Genomic DNA, 18,291 nt, shown 5'->3' with positions numbered 1-18,291 from the left:
ATTATAAAAACATCTGAATGTCATCCTGCTGAAACGCGGTCTGTTCACTCCCATGCTTTACAAATGTTTGCTTTACAATGTTTACATTGATGTGTCTGTGTTACATGGAGGTCTATCGCGTGCGCAACCTAAACTGAAAGCTAAACATCGACTTGACGAAGGGTCTGTTCAATAAGTACCCTTCAATAAGTTTTTTTTCAAATCATTCATGAAAAAAGCACAAATGTGGCGTAAAAGAGAACCCTCTAACTGAAGCAGCTATGGAACAGCACTCAACTATTGCACTTGTTGTGGGTTCCACGTTATAATGGCTGGGGAGAAAGATAAGAGAATATCTTTGCCGATTCTCTGTCTTGCTACTGCCTTCTATGAAAAATATTTCTAATTAAAATCTTTATTTGTTTCAAAAATTTAATTACAATCACAAAAATGTATTCTGGACTGTTGTATAAATTAGAATTGTAACCGTTTTGGGCTTATAAGCCTGTGGTACTTTTCTGTAAGTTGTGTAATTCTGAATGTGAATGATTTAATAAATAAATAAATAAAAATGGTTATAAAAAAAGTAGAATACAATATAAAATGAAAAATACCATTAAATAGGATTATACATAACTGTATTAAAAACGTGAAGTCCGTACAAGGTTCGAAGGAACCTGAGCAAGGCCGAGTGTTTAATGCTTAACAGTACAAGAAAATAATAAAGAGAAAAGTGAGTGAGGAAGGGGGAAGAGAAAGTAGCAGAGTGAAGGCATACGAGAAAGTAAAGAATAGTTGAAAATTACATATAAAACATGAGAATTCTTTTATACTCTGTATGAGGAAATTTCTCTAGATAACAGCTACTTGTGACAAAATTACATTGTTCGAGATTATCCATGTATGAATTTCAATTAGCAGTTTTCTATTAAATTCACTAATGATATAATTGTTTGGAATAATATTGATGAGCTTTGATACATTATATAAAAATTGTTTTCTACAAATTGATAAAACAGTATCTGTAATTTGAAAAGTAATTGACCGAACGTAGAATAGAATATTTTTATTTGTCTAAGAACAGTCACATGATTGTATGAGACATTGTCAAGATAGTTATAATATTCAATTACATCTTAATATTTTTCTATACAATATAAGTCATAATAATATCAAACTATACATTTTTTAAAAGTCATAATACATTCAAATATTCACTTCTCATAGTACTCTTTCAAGCTGTAAAAGGGATTTTTGACTAGAAAATTTTAAAGTGCATCTTTAAACTTCAAAAACGGGAAATTTCTCATTTCTTGAGGAAGGTGATTGAAGAGTTTCAAACCTACATTTACATGGCTTCTTAAGGTCTTTGATAACCGTACTTGTGGTATATGCAAACAGGGCCGCCCCGAGGTTAATAGGCGCCCGGGGCGAGATTTTGATATGCGCCCCCCCCAAATATAGCGCTGGGAGGTAGTATTTAAAAGTAAAGCTACATTGCTCTTCCAGGAGGAGAACTTCCATTATGGGCTGCATCCTCTCCTTGATAATCATGCTATAGATTTTGTAAGCAGTGTTTAGCAAGCTGATTTCTCTATAGTTGTCACAGGAATTTCTTAGTCCAGTTAACACAGACATAAAAAAGGAGGTGTGCTTGCAATTTATATTGTAGTTATGATTTTTAAATATATTTTTTGGATACATGAGAGAAGACCGGAACAAATAGTCCAGAACCTCGTATTTTCAGCTCATTTTCCAGTTTTCAGCTTTTTCTGCCAAATCCAGTAATCTGACGGAAAAATTTGCTCCAGCCATTGTTTTAGATTATAAAATGAAATCATTCGCAACTATGTACCTCCAATAAGTACTGACTCATGATTTTTTAAAAAATGAGTGAAATTCAAAGAAAAAATCAACCTGTATCCTGATCTTAGATTTTAGAGCACAAAAATAGGCCTTTGAATTAGAGGGACTAATTCAAAAGAATTCCCTCAAAAGAGGGACTTTGAATTATACATTTAACTAATTGGTAAAAATCGGAAGATATTGTTGATAAAAAATTAAAACTCATCAGAATTGATTTTGTCTTTAAATTTTAATTATTTTTGAAAAATCATAACTCAGTACTTATTGGAGATGGATATAGATAGTTGCGAATGATCTCATTTTATTCAGAATTTTATAATCTAAAACAAAGGCTGGAGCAAATTTTTACATCCGATTACTGGATTTTGCAGAAAAAGCTGAAAACTGGAAAATGAACTGAAAATACGAGGTTTTTGGGCCATTCTGTATCTTGCACAAGAAAATTTTGCATGAAGAAATTGGTTCTGGACTTTTCTCATGTATCCAAATAATATTATATTAAAAATCTGGTGAGGCGCACTCACACAACTTTCCTTGCCGTTATGAAAATTGATCACCTTACGCTAGTGTTCTCGCGCATCCCAAGTCTACTATTCAAATACATGAGACAGCTGGTGATAGGACAATAACGCTGGAGACACACGAGGTCTGCTACTTCGTAGTGAATGATTTAATAGAACCAATAGTTGCCAACAGTTTGCAATTTAATAATCACATTTTCTCGAATTTCAAGCTTATTTTCAATTTTAGGTGAACTTGTTACTGGACATTAATTGTAGAGATTTTCATGCTCAATCTTTTCCACTTGGATTTTTTTGTTTAAATTGTATATGAAGGCTGATAATTGAGAATCTAAAATCAAACTTCGCATAGATGGGGCGGAGCTCCTAAAATTTTTACAGATATAGGACTTGTTGCAGTTGATAGAGCTTATCAATGACTATTTCAGGTATGAATTTGATCAAAATCGTTGGAGCCGTTTTCGAGGAAATTGCGAAAAACCCTGTTTTTGACAACATTTTAGCCGCTATCTTGGATTGCATTTGATCGAAATTGTTTGTGTCGGATCCTTATAGTGTAAGGACCTTACGTTCCAAATTTCAAGTCATTCCTCTGGGAGATGAGATATCGTGTACACAGACGCACATACACTCATACACACACACACACACACATACACACATACACAGACCAATACCCAAAAACCACTTTTTCGGACTCAGGGGACCTTGAAACGTATAGAAATTTAGAAATTGGGGTACCTTAATTTTTTTCGGGAAGCAATACTTTCCTTTCCTATGGTAATAGGGCAAGGAAAGTAAAAAATCAGAACTACAATATAAATTGCAAGCACCAATGTATATAGTGACTGGACTATATCTCCCTTTTTGAAAAGAGATTTGACTGTAGCCACTTTCCAAACTTCCGGGATCCTCAATAATTATTGTCTCCAGCACATATCAAATGGAGGAAGCGAAGTTTGAAGAAGAGTTTCCTATGCTTGAACAGCTCCATATTTAAACCATCCGGTCCAGCTTGTCTTATCTTATACTGTTTTCTCACCTTGTATTCTGCAGGCTAAAACCCATTTAATTTTAAATTTCCGTTGATATTTCTAAATTGAAAAATTTTGAATTTATTTTAAATTGAAAAAATTTCAATTTAGAAATACCAATGGAAATTTAAAAATAAATAGGTTTTAGCCTGCAGAATACAAGGTTAGAAAATAACAAGTTTTATCACCCAGCATTGGACAATGAAGCGACCAATGACGACTTACAGGTTGCAGGGGCAGTGGTGTTCAATGAATAAATGGCCTCTTGTGTTTTTGACTCATTGATGACAAAACTATTAGCTTTGCACCATTTGACAGCTTGATTTAAGGTTTCATTGGCAATTCTGTTTAGAGTTTGTCAAAGTCTCTGTCAACAGAAAGAAAAGTTGTATCATCTGCGAACATGATTGTTTTTTGAAGACGTTATAGTCTACTATTAGGAAGATCATTGACCATCACTAGAAACAACAGTGGCCCCAGTACTGAACCCTGGGGGGATTGGACGTAGTGAGGTCTATGTTTTAACTCAGATTTTCTTTTGTCTGTCTGTATGTAACGCGATTACGGCCAAACGCGTTGATAGAATTCGATGAGATTTGGCAGGAAATATTTCTTTTTCAACTGCGCGTCGATGTAATACACAAGGTTTTTTTCCAATTGAAATTTCGCATTTTAAGGATAATATGAAAAGAAAAGGAATTCCTCCATACTCTGATATCACTATATTATTATCATCTACTTTAAAATCTACTTTGAAGATATGATAAATCAGACTACAGAATTTTTCATAATCAATCAGCTGACAAGTGGACAATCAGCTGTAGAAAACAATTATTCATTACATGAATTACACAGATCTCTGGCCGTATCTATTTCTAATATCGGGGACCAAGCTTCGCTCTGGAGTACAAAAGCATAAAACATGTATTACGAAAGAAGAAATAATAATAAATTAAGATTAATTCCCAGAGGAATGCAAAAATTTCCCTCACCAAGGTCCAGTTGCACAAAAGCCGGTTAAATTTTAATCCTGATTAACTTCACGTGAACCAAATCAGAGAACACCATTTCAAAAAGATGGATCTACTGGAATTAATCAGGATTGAAAATAACCCGGCTTTTTGGCAACCGGCACTAAGTACCTGATTGAATGATTACAAAAGCTCAACAGCTGAGTCATAATTTTGACACAGTCCCACACACATGAACTCGATCACTCACTTCCATCATCAACAGACGACGAAATAATTATTATCAGCTGTTTTCCCAATGATGAATAATAATCCTTTTAATGTCCTTCAGCGAGTTTTCCCAGGGATGAGACCTAGTGCAATCGAATTTTTATATTATAAACCTACTATGCTCTGAATTTCGTGAGAATCGTTAGAGCCGTTCTCGAGATCCGGTGAAATACAAACATATAAACAGAAGTTGCTCGTTTAATTGTATAGGATAGTTTCAGCACTCATGCTGAACTTTGGATTATACACGGCGAGGTGGAACTACCCTTGGGTCTCCCCACCATTCAAAACCATACGCTTAAAATAATAAAATAAGCACTCATGCAATTTCCAAGTGTCACTTGAAACGAGTGCTACTAAGGATTTACTAGTGATTTCTATGATAATAATTAAACAGTTTAAGTAGCCCTATTAATATAAATTACCGTGAGCAGATTTGACCAACTGAGCACTAAATCTATACTAATACTGAAATAATGGTCACCAACATCACATTGTCGGATGGAAATAAAATTTCCGTTTTTGTTCCTAAGGAGTCAACATTTCTTCAGTGAGAAAAATGATTGAGAAGAAGTATTTTTATGTGGGAGTCCGGGATTTCTATGGGGAATCCGATCTCACTAGGCATCAAACGCATGACAACGCAAACCAGTTTTTTGCAGGGTAAAATTGTCATGGAAAAAGTGGACTTTCTTCTACTATTTTTCTCAATCAAAAGAAGTGGACTTTTTCTTCATAATATTTTCTTCTGAAAACAGGCAGTCGTTTGTCAATCATTTTTCAACAATTATTCCCCATATAAAAATTCCTTTTTTTCAACAATTCCTCCTTAAATTGAACAGTTACATATACCAGTGTATGTGATAAGGCTGACAATACAACATATATGTAATAGTGAAGTTGTGTTTCTTTTCTGGCTCAAAATTTTGCAAAATTACTCAAAAATTTCTAATTTGTAGAGATTTGAGTGAAATATTTTTGTTTTTAATCAGTTTTTAAATATCAAAATTCAAAATTTTTAGTTTAGTCATTAGTTTTGAAGTGGAAATTGGACTTTTGGAAGTGAAAGTGAAATTTTAACCTTATTTCTTTTTTGAAACTTTAATTTGTAAAAATTTGGGAGAAGACAGTTTTGGGCTATGCCTGTTGTCTTCTCCCAATCATATTATTATAATTATGACCTTTAATTGCCAATGAAATAAATAAATATCATAGCCATGTTTGGCTATGTTTCTACTCATTGGTATATCCTTGGTTTCCACTTATGAGGTAATTAGTTACCAACAGTTATTCCTCATATAACAATAGGCTACATTTTTTTCAACAATGTCTCCTGAAATTGAACAGTTATATGCCAGTGTATGTGACGAGGCTGACAATACAACATATATGTAATACCCTGGATGGCAGTTTCTACTCATAGGTATATCCTTGGTTTCCACTTAAAAGGTAATTAGTTGGATGATTTGTGCAAGAGGTGGTGGTAGACGGTAGAGAGTGGGTGGGATGGGCATATGTGGGCCACACATGTGCAGGCATTGGTTTGCCCTTAGCAACGCTCCAACCGGCCATCTTGGTATTTCCCCTGTCCTCCTTCTCACCGTCATCACTCTCTCCTCGTCCCACTTTCTCACTGACTCTCCTCATCCTTTATAAACCGAAAATTCACCCTGATCTCTCAACTCCTCTCATTCTCCTTCTCCTCCTACTTGCCCCTCTCCTCCTACTTATCTTTATCTTCCTTCATCACCTCCTCATGATCCACCTCCTACTCATCCTCATCTTACTCCATTTCCTCTTCCTTCCTTCTCTTCCTCCTCCTCGTCCTCCCACTCCTTCTCCTCCTCCTGATCCTACTCCTCTTCTCCCTGTTTCTTCTCCACCCTTCCTCATCTTATCACTTCCCCTTCTCCTCTTCCTCCTAATACTTCTCTCCAGTACCCTCCTACCCCTTCACATCCTCCTCCTTCATCCTTCAACTCCACATTCTTTTATGTTAGTTTTTTCTCCCTCAAATTTTTTCTATTATTTTATCAGTTTCTCCTCGGATCCTTCTCACTCTCTCTCTCTTCTCTCCCTCTTTTGGTAGATATTGTGCGTGAGGATATTAATATCCAAAAAATGTTTTGGATATCCTCTCCCAAGAATAAACGCTCAGCTGTTCAAACCTCCGCCAATTTGTGTAGATATAAATAATATTATACAAAAGTAGTTTCAAAATGCAACTTATCTTGTATTGTTTAATATTCTCAAATTCATACTCACTTTTTCATTCTATTAAAAGTGTGCTATATTGTAAGCTCTCTATCTGCGTGTATATTGTAATCTGCATAATATAAGTAATTCCAGGGCCGCCCCCGAGGTTAATAGGCGCCCGGGGCGGAATTTTGGTATGCGCCCTCCCCAAGTATACGGCGGTAAGGTAGTATATAAAAGTAAAGCCACATTGCTCTTCCAAGAGGAGAAATTCCATTAAGGGCTGCATCCTTTCCTTGATAATCATGCTATAGATTTTGTAAGCAGTGTTTAGCAAGCTGATTCCTCTATAGTTGTCACAGGAACTTCTTAGTTCAGTCAATATAGACATAAAAAAGGAGGTATGCTTGCAATTTATATTGTAGTTCTGATTTTTTAATATATTATTTGGATACATGAGAAAAGTCCAGAACAAATTTCTTCATACAAAAATTTCCTTGTTCTAGATACAGAGTGGCCCAAAAACAGCGTATTTTCATTTTATTTTCCAGTTTTCAGCTATTTCTGCCAAATCCAGTAATCGGACGGATGGTTGAAGCCGAAAATGAGGTATTTTTCACAATACAAGGAGCATTGTTGTCAGTTGTAACTGGAAATCTATATGACATAGAGCGCTCTACCTGATCTTAGATTGTAGGCACAAAAATACGCCCAGAGGGACTTTGAATTATACATCTAACTAAATGGTAACAATCGAAAGGTATTGTTGATCAAAAACTAAAATTCATCGGAATTGATTTTTTTCTTTAAATTTTACTCATTTTCGAAAAATCATAACTCAGTACTTATTGAAGATACAGAGTTCCGAATGATCTCATTTCATTCAAAATTTTATAATCTGAAACAAAGGCTAGAGCAAATTTTTCCGTCCGATTACTGGATTTGGCAGAAATAGCTGAAAACTGGAAAATGAACTGAAAATACGAGGTTTTTGGGCCACTCTGTATCTAGCACAAGGGAATTTTGCATGAATAAATTGGTTCTGTACTTTTCTCATGTATCCAAATAATATATTAAAAAATCAGACTACAATAATATAAATTGGAAGCACCAATGTATATAGTGACTGGACTATAATTATCTCCCTTCTTGAAAAGAGATTTGACTGTAGCCACTTTCCAAACTTCTGGGATCCTCAATTATTGTCTCCAGCACATATTTATCAAATGGAGGAAGCGAAGTTTGAAGAAGAGTGTCCCATGCTTGAACAGCTCCATATTTAAACCATCCGGCCCAGCTTGTCTTATTTTATACTCTTTTCTAAACTTGTATTCTGCAGGCTAAAACCTATTCAATTTTAAATTTCCGTTGATATTCCTAAATTGAAAAATTTTGTAACCAGCGATCAATTAAGACTTGCAGGTTGCAGGGGCAGTGGGCGCGCACAGGCTCACTCTATGACTGGAAAAATATACGCCTATTCTATGCTGATAAATAGCTTACAACATAGCAAATTTTCAAGAAATTTTATAGTTTTTTCAAATTTTGGAATTTTCTAATTAATTGTGATTGATTCAATTTAGTTTAGAAGTATTTTTTCTAATTTAAAAATGATTTTTGTGTGCTTTGAATTGTAAATTGAGTGTGCAATTGATGAATGTTGTGATACATAACCTAGCTACATTTGGACTGTTGTATAAATTAGAATTGGAACCGTTTTGGGCTTATAAGCCTGTGGTACTTTTCTGTAAGTTGTGTAATTATTCTGAATGATTAAGTAAATAAATAAATAAATATGCGTAGAGTATTGGTATTTACCAAAGTTCAGTCAGTGAACGTCAAGTTTCTATTGTTTATGCCACAATTTATACTACACATATAAGTAATGAGTTATGCATAGACATGGATTGATAAGAAAATGGTTCAAGACTTTTAAGGTGAAGGTGGAGGATATGACGGCGGCGCCCCCCTAGCCGCGGCGCACGGGGCGGTCGCCCTGCCCTTTGGACGGCCCTGAGTAATTCAATCAATCCACTCTCTTTTGGTGGAGAGTTGAAAGAGAGGATATTATTTTAGATATCCTTTTCCAAGAATAAACACTTAGCTGTTCAAACTTCCGACAATTTGTGTAGATACAAACAATATTATAATATCATAGTAGTTTCAAATTGCAAATTACCTTGTATTGTTTAATATTCTCAAAATCATACTTACTTTATATTGTCTTTTTTTCTTTAGGGCTACTTTTTAATAAGGCATTAGTAGCCGAAACATATCGTGACGTAATAATTTAAAAAGAGTAATCATATTTATATTTTCATTTACTTCTCTATTTCTTGAAAATTTGCTATGTTGTAAGCTATTTATCTGCATATAAGCATGTACATATTGTAATCTGCATTAATTCAATCAATAATTAATCTCTCTGTCCTCTCTCTCTCTCTCTCTCTCTCTCTCTCTCTCTCTCTCTCTCTCTCTCTCTCTCTCTCTCTCTCTCTCTCTCTCTCCCTCCCCAATAATTTCGCTCTTTTGTCTCTTCATCAACTCCATTCTCACTAGAGCTCACCCTTTTGAAAAAATCGGACCTCAAAAAGGAAAGTGCCCTTTTCAAACTCATGGCTTGATTGGAAGGGGGAAATTTTTCTACTGTACTTGCAAAGTTATTCTGTTGATGTAGTTCTTCTGAGATCCGCTAGATGGTGCTGGCGTGAGCTTTTCCTTGCAGAGACTAGGCTATAGAATCATAATAATTTAGTCACTGTAGTTTTCCTTACAGTGACTATAATATTATCATTTTTATTTATAGTCACTTGCACTTTTCTCTTAGGCTCTTACATAAAAGTAATCCCAGTGGAATTGTGATGAATAATATAATATAGATTGTCTATGATAATGATAACATAGATGATCGATAATGATTTTTATTTATAGTCACTTGCACTTTTCTCTTAGGCTCTTACATAAAAGTAATCCCAGTCGAATTGTGATGAATAATATAATATAGATTGTCTATGATAATGATAACATAGATGATCGTTGTGATGATGTCAACGATTCTAATCTTTGAATAATTAAATCATTTAACTCTTTCAATAATAAAACTGATAGAACCTTGTAAATGGTCCTTTAAAATTTATCAAGAAGGCATAATAAGAAGAAAGAAGCTCTTATTCTTGTACGTAATATAAATTTATAATATAAATATCACGCTGTTTTAAGTTCTGAACTTAACAATTTTTGATATACCTTCGACTCGGAAAGAGACGAGAATCTAATTCAAGTCCTGGACTTATATAAGCCCTTCACTCAGAAAGCGAAATTATAAACTCAAGAGTCTAATGTGATCTCCTAACTCCAGGGTCCATGTAAGTCCTCGACTACGTTAAAGCCGTGACTCGGAAAGCCAATTTTCTGACTCCAGAGTTTAAAAAGCCGGTTAAAGTCTAGAACTTAGCTAAATCCTGAGTTTGGAAACCAATAAGCCCTAACCTTAAGTATTTTTCATCCATCTGTTCCGTGTTTCATGTTTAAATTAGTATTATAAAACTGTAAAGTGGTTTCTGTTAAGTACTATATATATATATATATATATATATATATATATATATATATTGGAAACATTCTTTCGTGCTTACATGCTTCCAGTTTACAACATATTGGTAATGGTGTAAAAACAGAGACTAGTATCCCAGATTGTTTAAATAATTGTTTGTTTTGAGAACATTTAATTTGTTCAAATACCCACTTTTAAGTCATATCTACGCAAATGGATTATTGTAGAGAATAGTCGGGAGGTTCACAAACACTGAAACACTGTAAATTAAATCTGTGTATACATTTCTCGACACGTTGAAGTGCCGTTTGATTCACTTCATCTGAAACAAGATAACTTTTCCGCTCGAAACTTCAGCAATAAATCTTCACGCAAATTCTTGGCGAATTTTCTTCCCCCATTTTTACTCCCTCTTTTCCTCTCATTTCTCCTCCTTCCCCCCTCTCCTCATTCTCCGTTCTCCACTCCTCTCCAGCTCTTGCGCCAGATCTTATTCCATCTTAATTATTCCGTAAAAAATTCTCAGAGAAACTTTTCTTGGCTTTTCTTACGACCATCGTTTCTACTGCTAATAGACAAGACTCAACAAGTGGCTCATCTTGTATTCTGGCTGCAATCTTTTAATACCCCAATTAACCACTGCACTAATCAAGCGGATGAGGTTGATTAAGTGGAAATTTATTCGGAATATAGGTTTAGATGAACTGGAGCATTTCATTGAATTGGAAGGTTCACTTTTCAAGTCAATACTTTGAGTCAGCTCCATAGAATTATTCACGTATCAAATGTTTATAGGCTATAAGTGGCGCCACTTTGCCAAACTGTTAGAGTAGGGGAAACACAAGAAGTATTTATTTATTTATTGGATAGAGTATTTATTCAAACAATACAGTAGTTGGAAAAGAAAAACAGGCTATTGCCCAAAACTTCTTCAATTTCCTAATTTTGTCTTAAATTTTCCAAATATTATGTAGGTTATGTCCATTTTAATTTATACAGTAATCATCAATCAGATAAAACAAACAATTTAAAATTTAGATAGATTAATAATAAAACTTCCGTAAAAACATAAAACAAACTTCAAATTCACAAAATAATTCTATAAAAACACACAAATTTTTAGCTTGAAAATATCACATTCACCAAGACAACAGGATGATTCAACTCCTAAGATTATTAGGGTCCGGGCTTTATTCACACAAATCTAACATTAAAATATATAATTTTATGATTCATTATTCCTATTTCAAGTTTCAATACAGAAATATTATTTATTGTTAACAAGTAGTTCATTAATATTAACATTGCATTACATATCTATTTACCTATAATATTATGAAGGAAGGAAAAGTGTGTTCATGCTATACATGTACGAGATAGGAAATGCACGATTGACGCATCATCATTCATGAGTGATAAACTGTCGGTCCCGGCTGAAGTATGACAGTCGTAAGACCCATTGACGGCTTAAATTATATATTCAGGCGGTGGGACCTTCCCGAAAGGGACTCCCCACCAACAAAAACCATACGAATTTACTTTTTATAGTGATGAACTGATTAACTTGAAATTTTTCTTCATGATTCTGAATCTACCGAGGATGGTTATGGGCTTATTTCCATTCTTATTCATTAATGAATTTCAATTTAAAAATTTAAACGAATTCATTCAATTTGTGATTCAAAGTTTACGCAACGATAGAAGCCCAACCAATCAGAGCTTTCTCCAAGTGATCCCGTAGCGTAATTGGCGCAATTGGTTCATGGTTGCGGGTTCGAGACCTATGAAACTCATTTTTTTTTGCTGAGAATTTTCAACTCCGAAGAAGATCAGCCACGTAAGTTTTACAAAATAATGGATAATTCTTATAAGTTTCCTGAGTAAGGAATACGTTGAAAATAGCTTTTCGAAGTTTCCAGGACATAAGTAGATTCTACAACACAAAATTTTCCTCAGTGAAAAGCACGGGTTACCAGGTAGGCCTAGTTATAAATGTACAGAGCGCCCCAGAAGCTTTACAGTATGTTTTACAGAGTTGGTAAGAATTGAGGAAACAGCTTGATTTATCCTCTACAATGATAATTTGACAGTAGATTTGATTGAGGATCCTTTTTGAATTAGAAAAAACAAACAAAATACTAATTGGAAACCAAAGAAACATTATTGTGGCTGTTTCTATAATTCTCATCTACTGTGTACAAACATAATTGATTCATGGGTGACTCCCCTAGGCACACCTCCCTTGAAATTATAGTTTGTGTAAAATAAGTTGAGACTTGGCCCTCCATCCGAAGAAATTACAGGGTTGCCAAATCGTGTAAAATTGCAACTTTCTCAATTTCCAAATCAACGTCAGAATCGGATGTAGAATATCATCCTCGATATCCTAGTAGTACTAGAAAAGCTTCAGGGTTGAAGGATAAAAAGGAAATTCAAGTTAATCATTATTTTACAGTTCTAAGTGATTAGTGAGTGTTATTTTGTTATTCAATTTGGTTTGTAAACAATGTAAATTAGAACTTATGTTTTCAAATATTTGAACTGGAAATTTGACCTGAATTCAAGTGTATGGAACATAACCTACTTTTTGGAATATTTATAGTGTGTAAATCGAAATTCGGGGAAGAAACAGTTTTGGGCTGTGTCTGTTAGTCCTTCCCCAATCATTTTAAAGAATTGAGTTATGTTTATCAATTGATAAATAACGAGCGAAGCTTGGTGCCCCGATATTTTGTTTTTAACGCTAGAATGTGAGTTAAATTATGTTTGTTAAAAACATGAATAAAGGAATCTGAATCTCTATTGTCATATTATCGTAACGTTCTTTCGCTATACACAAGAATCGGTCCATGTTCTCGATTGGCGACTCCATTTTTCGTAGCAGTTTTTATTTTTCAATGTTTGAGGAAGTAAAGCTGGAAGCTGAAGAACGTTCCAGCTCTGACTCAATCCATCGCTTTCCTCCCCGTGGAGAGTTTTATTTTTTCTCGAAGGTTATTACTGGTCACCCTCCAGGATTTTCAGCGGAAATAAGGAAGGGAGAGCTTCACAAAAGTTCTCTGCTTATTTCTTTTCGAGTCCCCGGGCCGGTTTATTAGGAGAGGCGGTGGGGAGTCAAGTAAGGGTCTGAGTTTTTCTTTTCCTTTTTCTAAGCTCCTTATATGTGCCTGCACTCAGGGCAGGAGGCTATTCGCTGGCCCTTGTCGTAAATGGAAAACGCAGAGAGGAAATAAAGGGAAAATGTCTAAGGGAGAGCTGAAGGACACATGGGGAAGGGAGAAGAGTCACGAAAAAAGGGAGTAGAGACCGGAATTGAATGTCCTCTTGGGACGACTCGATGGAATCGGGAGAGGAACGGAGATAGAGAGTGAAAAGGGATAATAAGAGAGAGGAAGTGTGGGCTGTTGGACCACAGTAGGGAGGGACAGGAGAGTTGAGAGAAGAAAAAGCAACCCAACTACCCAACCCTGTCAAAAGTGAAAAATGTTCCAATACTGTCATGGCCGACCGTTTGTTCTTCTTTTTCTCTTTCATTTTCTTTTTCTTTTCCGTTTTTTGTCCATGGACTGTACAATTCTCTTATTGACTGTATTATTATTTCTCATCGTTAGCCAATACAAATGTGTCCCAATGATAGTCCAAGGATTCAGTAATACAATGGATACTAGAATAAAACTTTTCGTTTTTGAGTGTTGTTTCTTGAATATCTTTGTACCAAAAAGCCTAGTACTCTAATGCATGTTGATCTTGTTGATCATAATATTCTCTAAAAAAAATTTCCTAATATTCTTATATACTACCTGTATATAGGAGGTCCTGGTGTAGCCTATACAGGCTACTTCTCACTTCTAAAGAGTTCAATCAGTGCATATTTTTTTTTTGCAACAGAACTGTAAAAATCTCATAAAAACTTTCGATCCAACACTCATTTTCAACTCTAAATTTATAAACTTGAATTTTAAAAACACTTTTGAAGTGAAAATGCACTTACTTTTGTAGTGACGATCGTTTCGACCTGTTGTTGGTCATCATCAGACTGACCATCAGATGATGACCAACAACAGGTCGAACGATCGTCTCTACAAAAGTAAGTGCATTTTCACTTCAAAAGTGTTTTTTAAAATTCAAGTTTATTTTAACAGTGGAAAAGTATGGATATACAACAGTCTAAATTTATTTAGATTTAGCAGAAATGAGAAGATGGGTAGACATAGAAGGTATGCTTCACTTATAGCAACCATTCAAAACAAATCAATTAGAAAAGATGTTTCAACGAATTTCACGGAAAATAACTCAATCAAAATAAATAGGTGGATAGCTCAACTGAATGTAGAACCGTTATTGGATATTCTAAAGAAAAATCGGGAAACTGGTCTACTCATTTAGTCAGAATGCCATCCAATAGGCTCCTAATATTAGCATGGGAGTACGGTACAAACCCGAAGGAAAGCGGAAAGGAAAGGAAAACATAGGACGACCAAGAAAGAAGTGGATGAATATAAAAATGCACCATTCACAATCTCAGACTCAATTTTTGGTTCATCTTTTTTTTAACAACTGGATTCCATGGAATTCACGTAATTATAGGTACAATTTTTATTTTAACAGCCTTAGAAAGAATTATAATAATAAAATCTGCCGGTACAAGTCAATAGAGCCTTATCCTTGTAAGAAAATGATTATGATGATGGGAATGAATTGACATAGACTTCAAGATATAAAAGAAGAGATGAAAATCCAGTAGATAAACAAGTAGAGATCGGACAGCAAGCGCTCAAAACCCCAAAATTCAAATAGCTATGACAGAATTTTCATGAGTATCGATTCTCCACAACTCAAAATTAAATCCTCACATCCACACTTTCTTACTTGATTCAACCAAACCCTCGATCAGGGTTCAGATCTCAATTCAATTCCACTCAAAATATCGGCGAAAGAAAGAAAAGTTGCGTGTTTTTGCGATTATTAAACGCGGTGGCGGCAAAAAGACAGGAACGTGTGAAACCAACTTTTGGCACAGCTTCAAAAAGAAAGTTAATTTAAAAGTTGTCGAGCACCAGCCAACTTCTTTCCCATCTGTACAATGATTCATAATGCGCTTTGACGTAGTCTGCCACCATTCATTTATTCCTGTGACAAAAATCCGGCTAAGAAAATGAGCCTGTTGCTTGTTGCTATAAATTCTATGTGGGGTGAATTTCGTTCATACATTAATCATGATTATATTGTGTATTGAGTGGAATAAATATTATTCATAGACTGATAATTGTAGGATCCACTTATATCTCATCATCATCCGTCTAATAACTAATGCACAAGCCTAGATCTCATGAAGACATGATCCGTCTAATAACTCATGCACAAGCCTAGATCTCATGTAGACATAACTTATCATCCTCACCATTCAGTAGAATACATGCATAACACACTAGTGGGCAGTGGAATAATAGAGTTATCTATTTCAAGGAATCTATGGCACATTATTCTAGATACATTAATTATTCAATATTACTATTGATCATCACCTCGTCATATCACTTCAAGGATTAGGTTATTTATTAATCGGTACCCATCTCTTTCTCGGCCTTCCTATATCTCTTCTCCAGTAGACCTATATTCATTATTGAATATCATTGTTATTAATCGATACATCAATTTCTTGATTGTATCCTTGGACTATACAACACAAGTTAACTGGCTCCAGATGCCAGTTTAGAATTTGAAAGGCTTGGGAATTTATTTACTTAATCATTCAGAATCACACAACTTACAGAAAAGTACCACAGGCTTACGTCCAAAACGGTTCCAACTCTAATTTTTACAACTGTCCAAATGTAGATAGGGAATAGACACAGTTGACAATAATATACAGAGATCATACGCCAGATTAGAGAATTTGTTTTGTTCAGAGAATATCCAGTTCATTAAGGTGTTATGTTCTATGTTTGTCAAGTTGTGATTATAGCATATGGCATTTTTTTTATAAGACCTTGTAATTTTGCACTGTTTACAAGTGCACGACCAAATTTAAGTGCTTGAGTGCTTCAATTGAGTGCTTGCCATCGAGCTGTTCACGATTTACAAGTCTCACAAAACAAGAAAATTAATATAATTATTGAGAAATGTATAGAATAAAACCAATCTTGTATGTAACATAATTATATGTGATTGACAGGTGGCATGTTGTGTGAGTTTTAATGAAGCTCACATAATAATACAACTAAGCGTCATGATTAATAATAAATAATAATAACAGGACGAACTGTGAGAAGGCTATTTTGAATTATCTTCCAAGCTCTCTTAAAAAAAATGTTCCTGAGGAAAAGTTAGAGGTCAGGGGTCACTGCGGGGCCATTGTGGGGATTAAGGGGAGACCACTACGGATCCAAGTGTTGAGGGGGGTGGACATGCGCGCGCACATGTCCAGAATTGTCCGGGCAGCGTAGGGCTACATTGATTTGTGCACCCCTGCTTAGGAAACAGCACAGTTACTCTCTTTCACTCTCTCTCTCTCTCTCTGGAGTTAGTGTGGTGAGCGACTCGACTCTCATGGTCAGGAGAGATAAATTGTCTTTGGAGGGGTCGCCTCCAGCCCCCAGACCCCCCAACCAGCATCCCACCAAACCTACCTTTTCCCCCACCATCGACGACATTCCTGTCCCTTAGAGTCCCTACACGTGTGAAGGGATGACCGGGAATCGGTAGGTACTAGGGGGAAGGGTTTTGTATCGTGAAGAAGGATTCTGTTTCGGGAGGGAAAGAGAAGGTATGAACGGTATTTCATCCTGAGAGGAAGTCTTGGTAAGAGAAGGAAGTATGGAGGATATATAATACAGGAGGAACAAATCTCTCATTCCAAAGTAGGATTTGTCATTGGGAATGAAAAACTAAGGAATGAGAGTGGTATATTAAATAAAAAGACTAAGAAATTGTCAAAAATCACAGATTTATTGATAGTTAGAAAGACCAGTTTCGGTTGTTACATTTTCTTTCAATAAATCTTTAGGTTTTGACAATTTCTTAGTTTTTTTTATTTGATATGAATAATTACTACAATATCAACTTCTCAACTAGACAAAAAGTGAAAATGGTTTATTATTAGTCAATCAATCAATCAATTAGCTGATCTTCTTCTTTTTCTTCTTCTTCTTCTTCTTCTTCTGCTTCTTCTTATTTTTTTCTTTCTTTTCTTCTTCTTAATCTTCTTCTTCAGACATAGAGAAAGAATAGCACAATCTATATATTATTATTCATAATTATTATACTATCTTTTCTCTATAGTTCAGAGTAATTAATTTGATTTCAACAATAAGATAATAATGACAATATCTACTCAGCACCCAGTACCTGCAGCTACCTGGTGAACGAATCCGGAAACAGTCACTCCCAAGAGTCAACCAATCAGAAGGGACAGTGGGCGGAGCTTTATGTGTTTAAATCGGGAGTCTGCTTGTGATTGGCCGATCATTTCTACGCTGAAAATTTGTGTTACAAACGTTATAACGGCAACAAACCGATTTTGAAGAGCTTATCCAAGTCCACATCATGTGAATATCAATTATAAAGTTTTCCTTCTTCTTCTCCTTCTCCTCCTCCTTCTTCTTCTTCTTCTTCTTCTTCTTCTTCTTCTTCTTCTTTTTCTTCTTCTTCTTCTTTTTCTTCTTTTTCAAAGAACAGATAGAAGTAATATTGTTTGAATTAGTTTCAAATCTTCTAACATCATACTCTTCGCACAATTGGATAAAAATAAACCTTATCCATTCCCATATTGAAATGAAAGATATAATTTCTCCTATGAGTATTCCCATAAGCCAAAACTCTCCAAAAAATATATATTCATAACAAATGCTTTCAACTTCCCCCACATCCCAGCAGCCCTACAAGACAGTACACAATTTAAT

The sequence above is a fragment of the Nilaparvata lugens genome, chromosome 11, assembly GCF_014356525.2.
Source record: "Nilaparvata lugens isolate BPH chromosome 11, ASM1435652v1, whole genome shotgun sequence".
In the NCBI taxonomy this organism is placed as follows: domain Eukaryota; kingdom Metazoa; phylum Arthropoda; class Insecta; order Hemiptera; family Delphacidae; genus Nilaparvata; species Nilaparvata lugens.
This window is presented reverse-complemented; position numbering follows the sequence as displayed.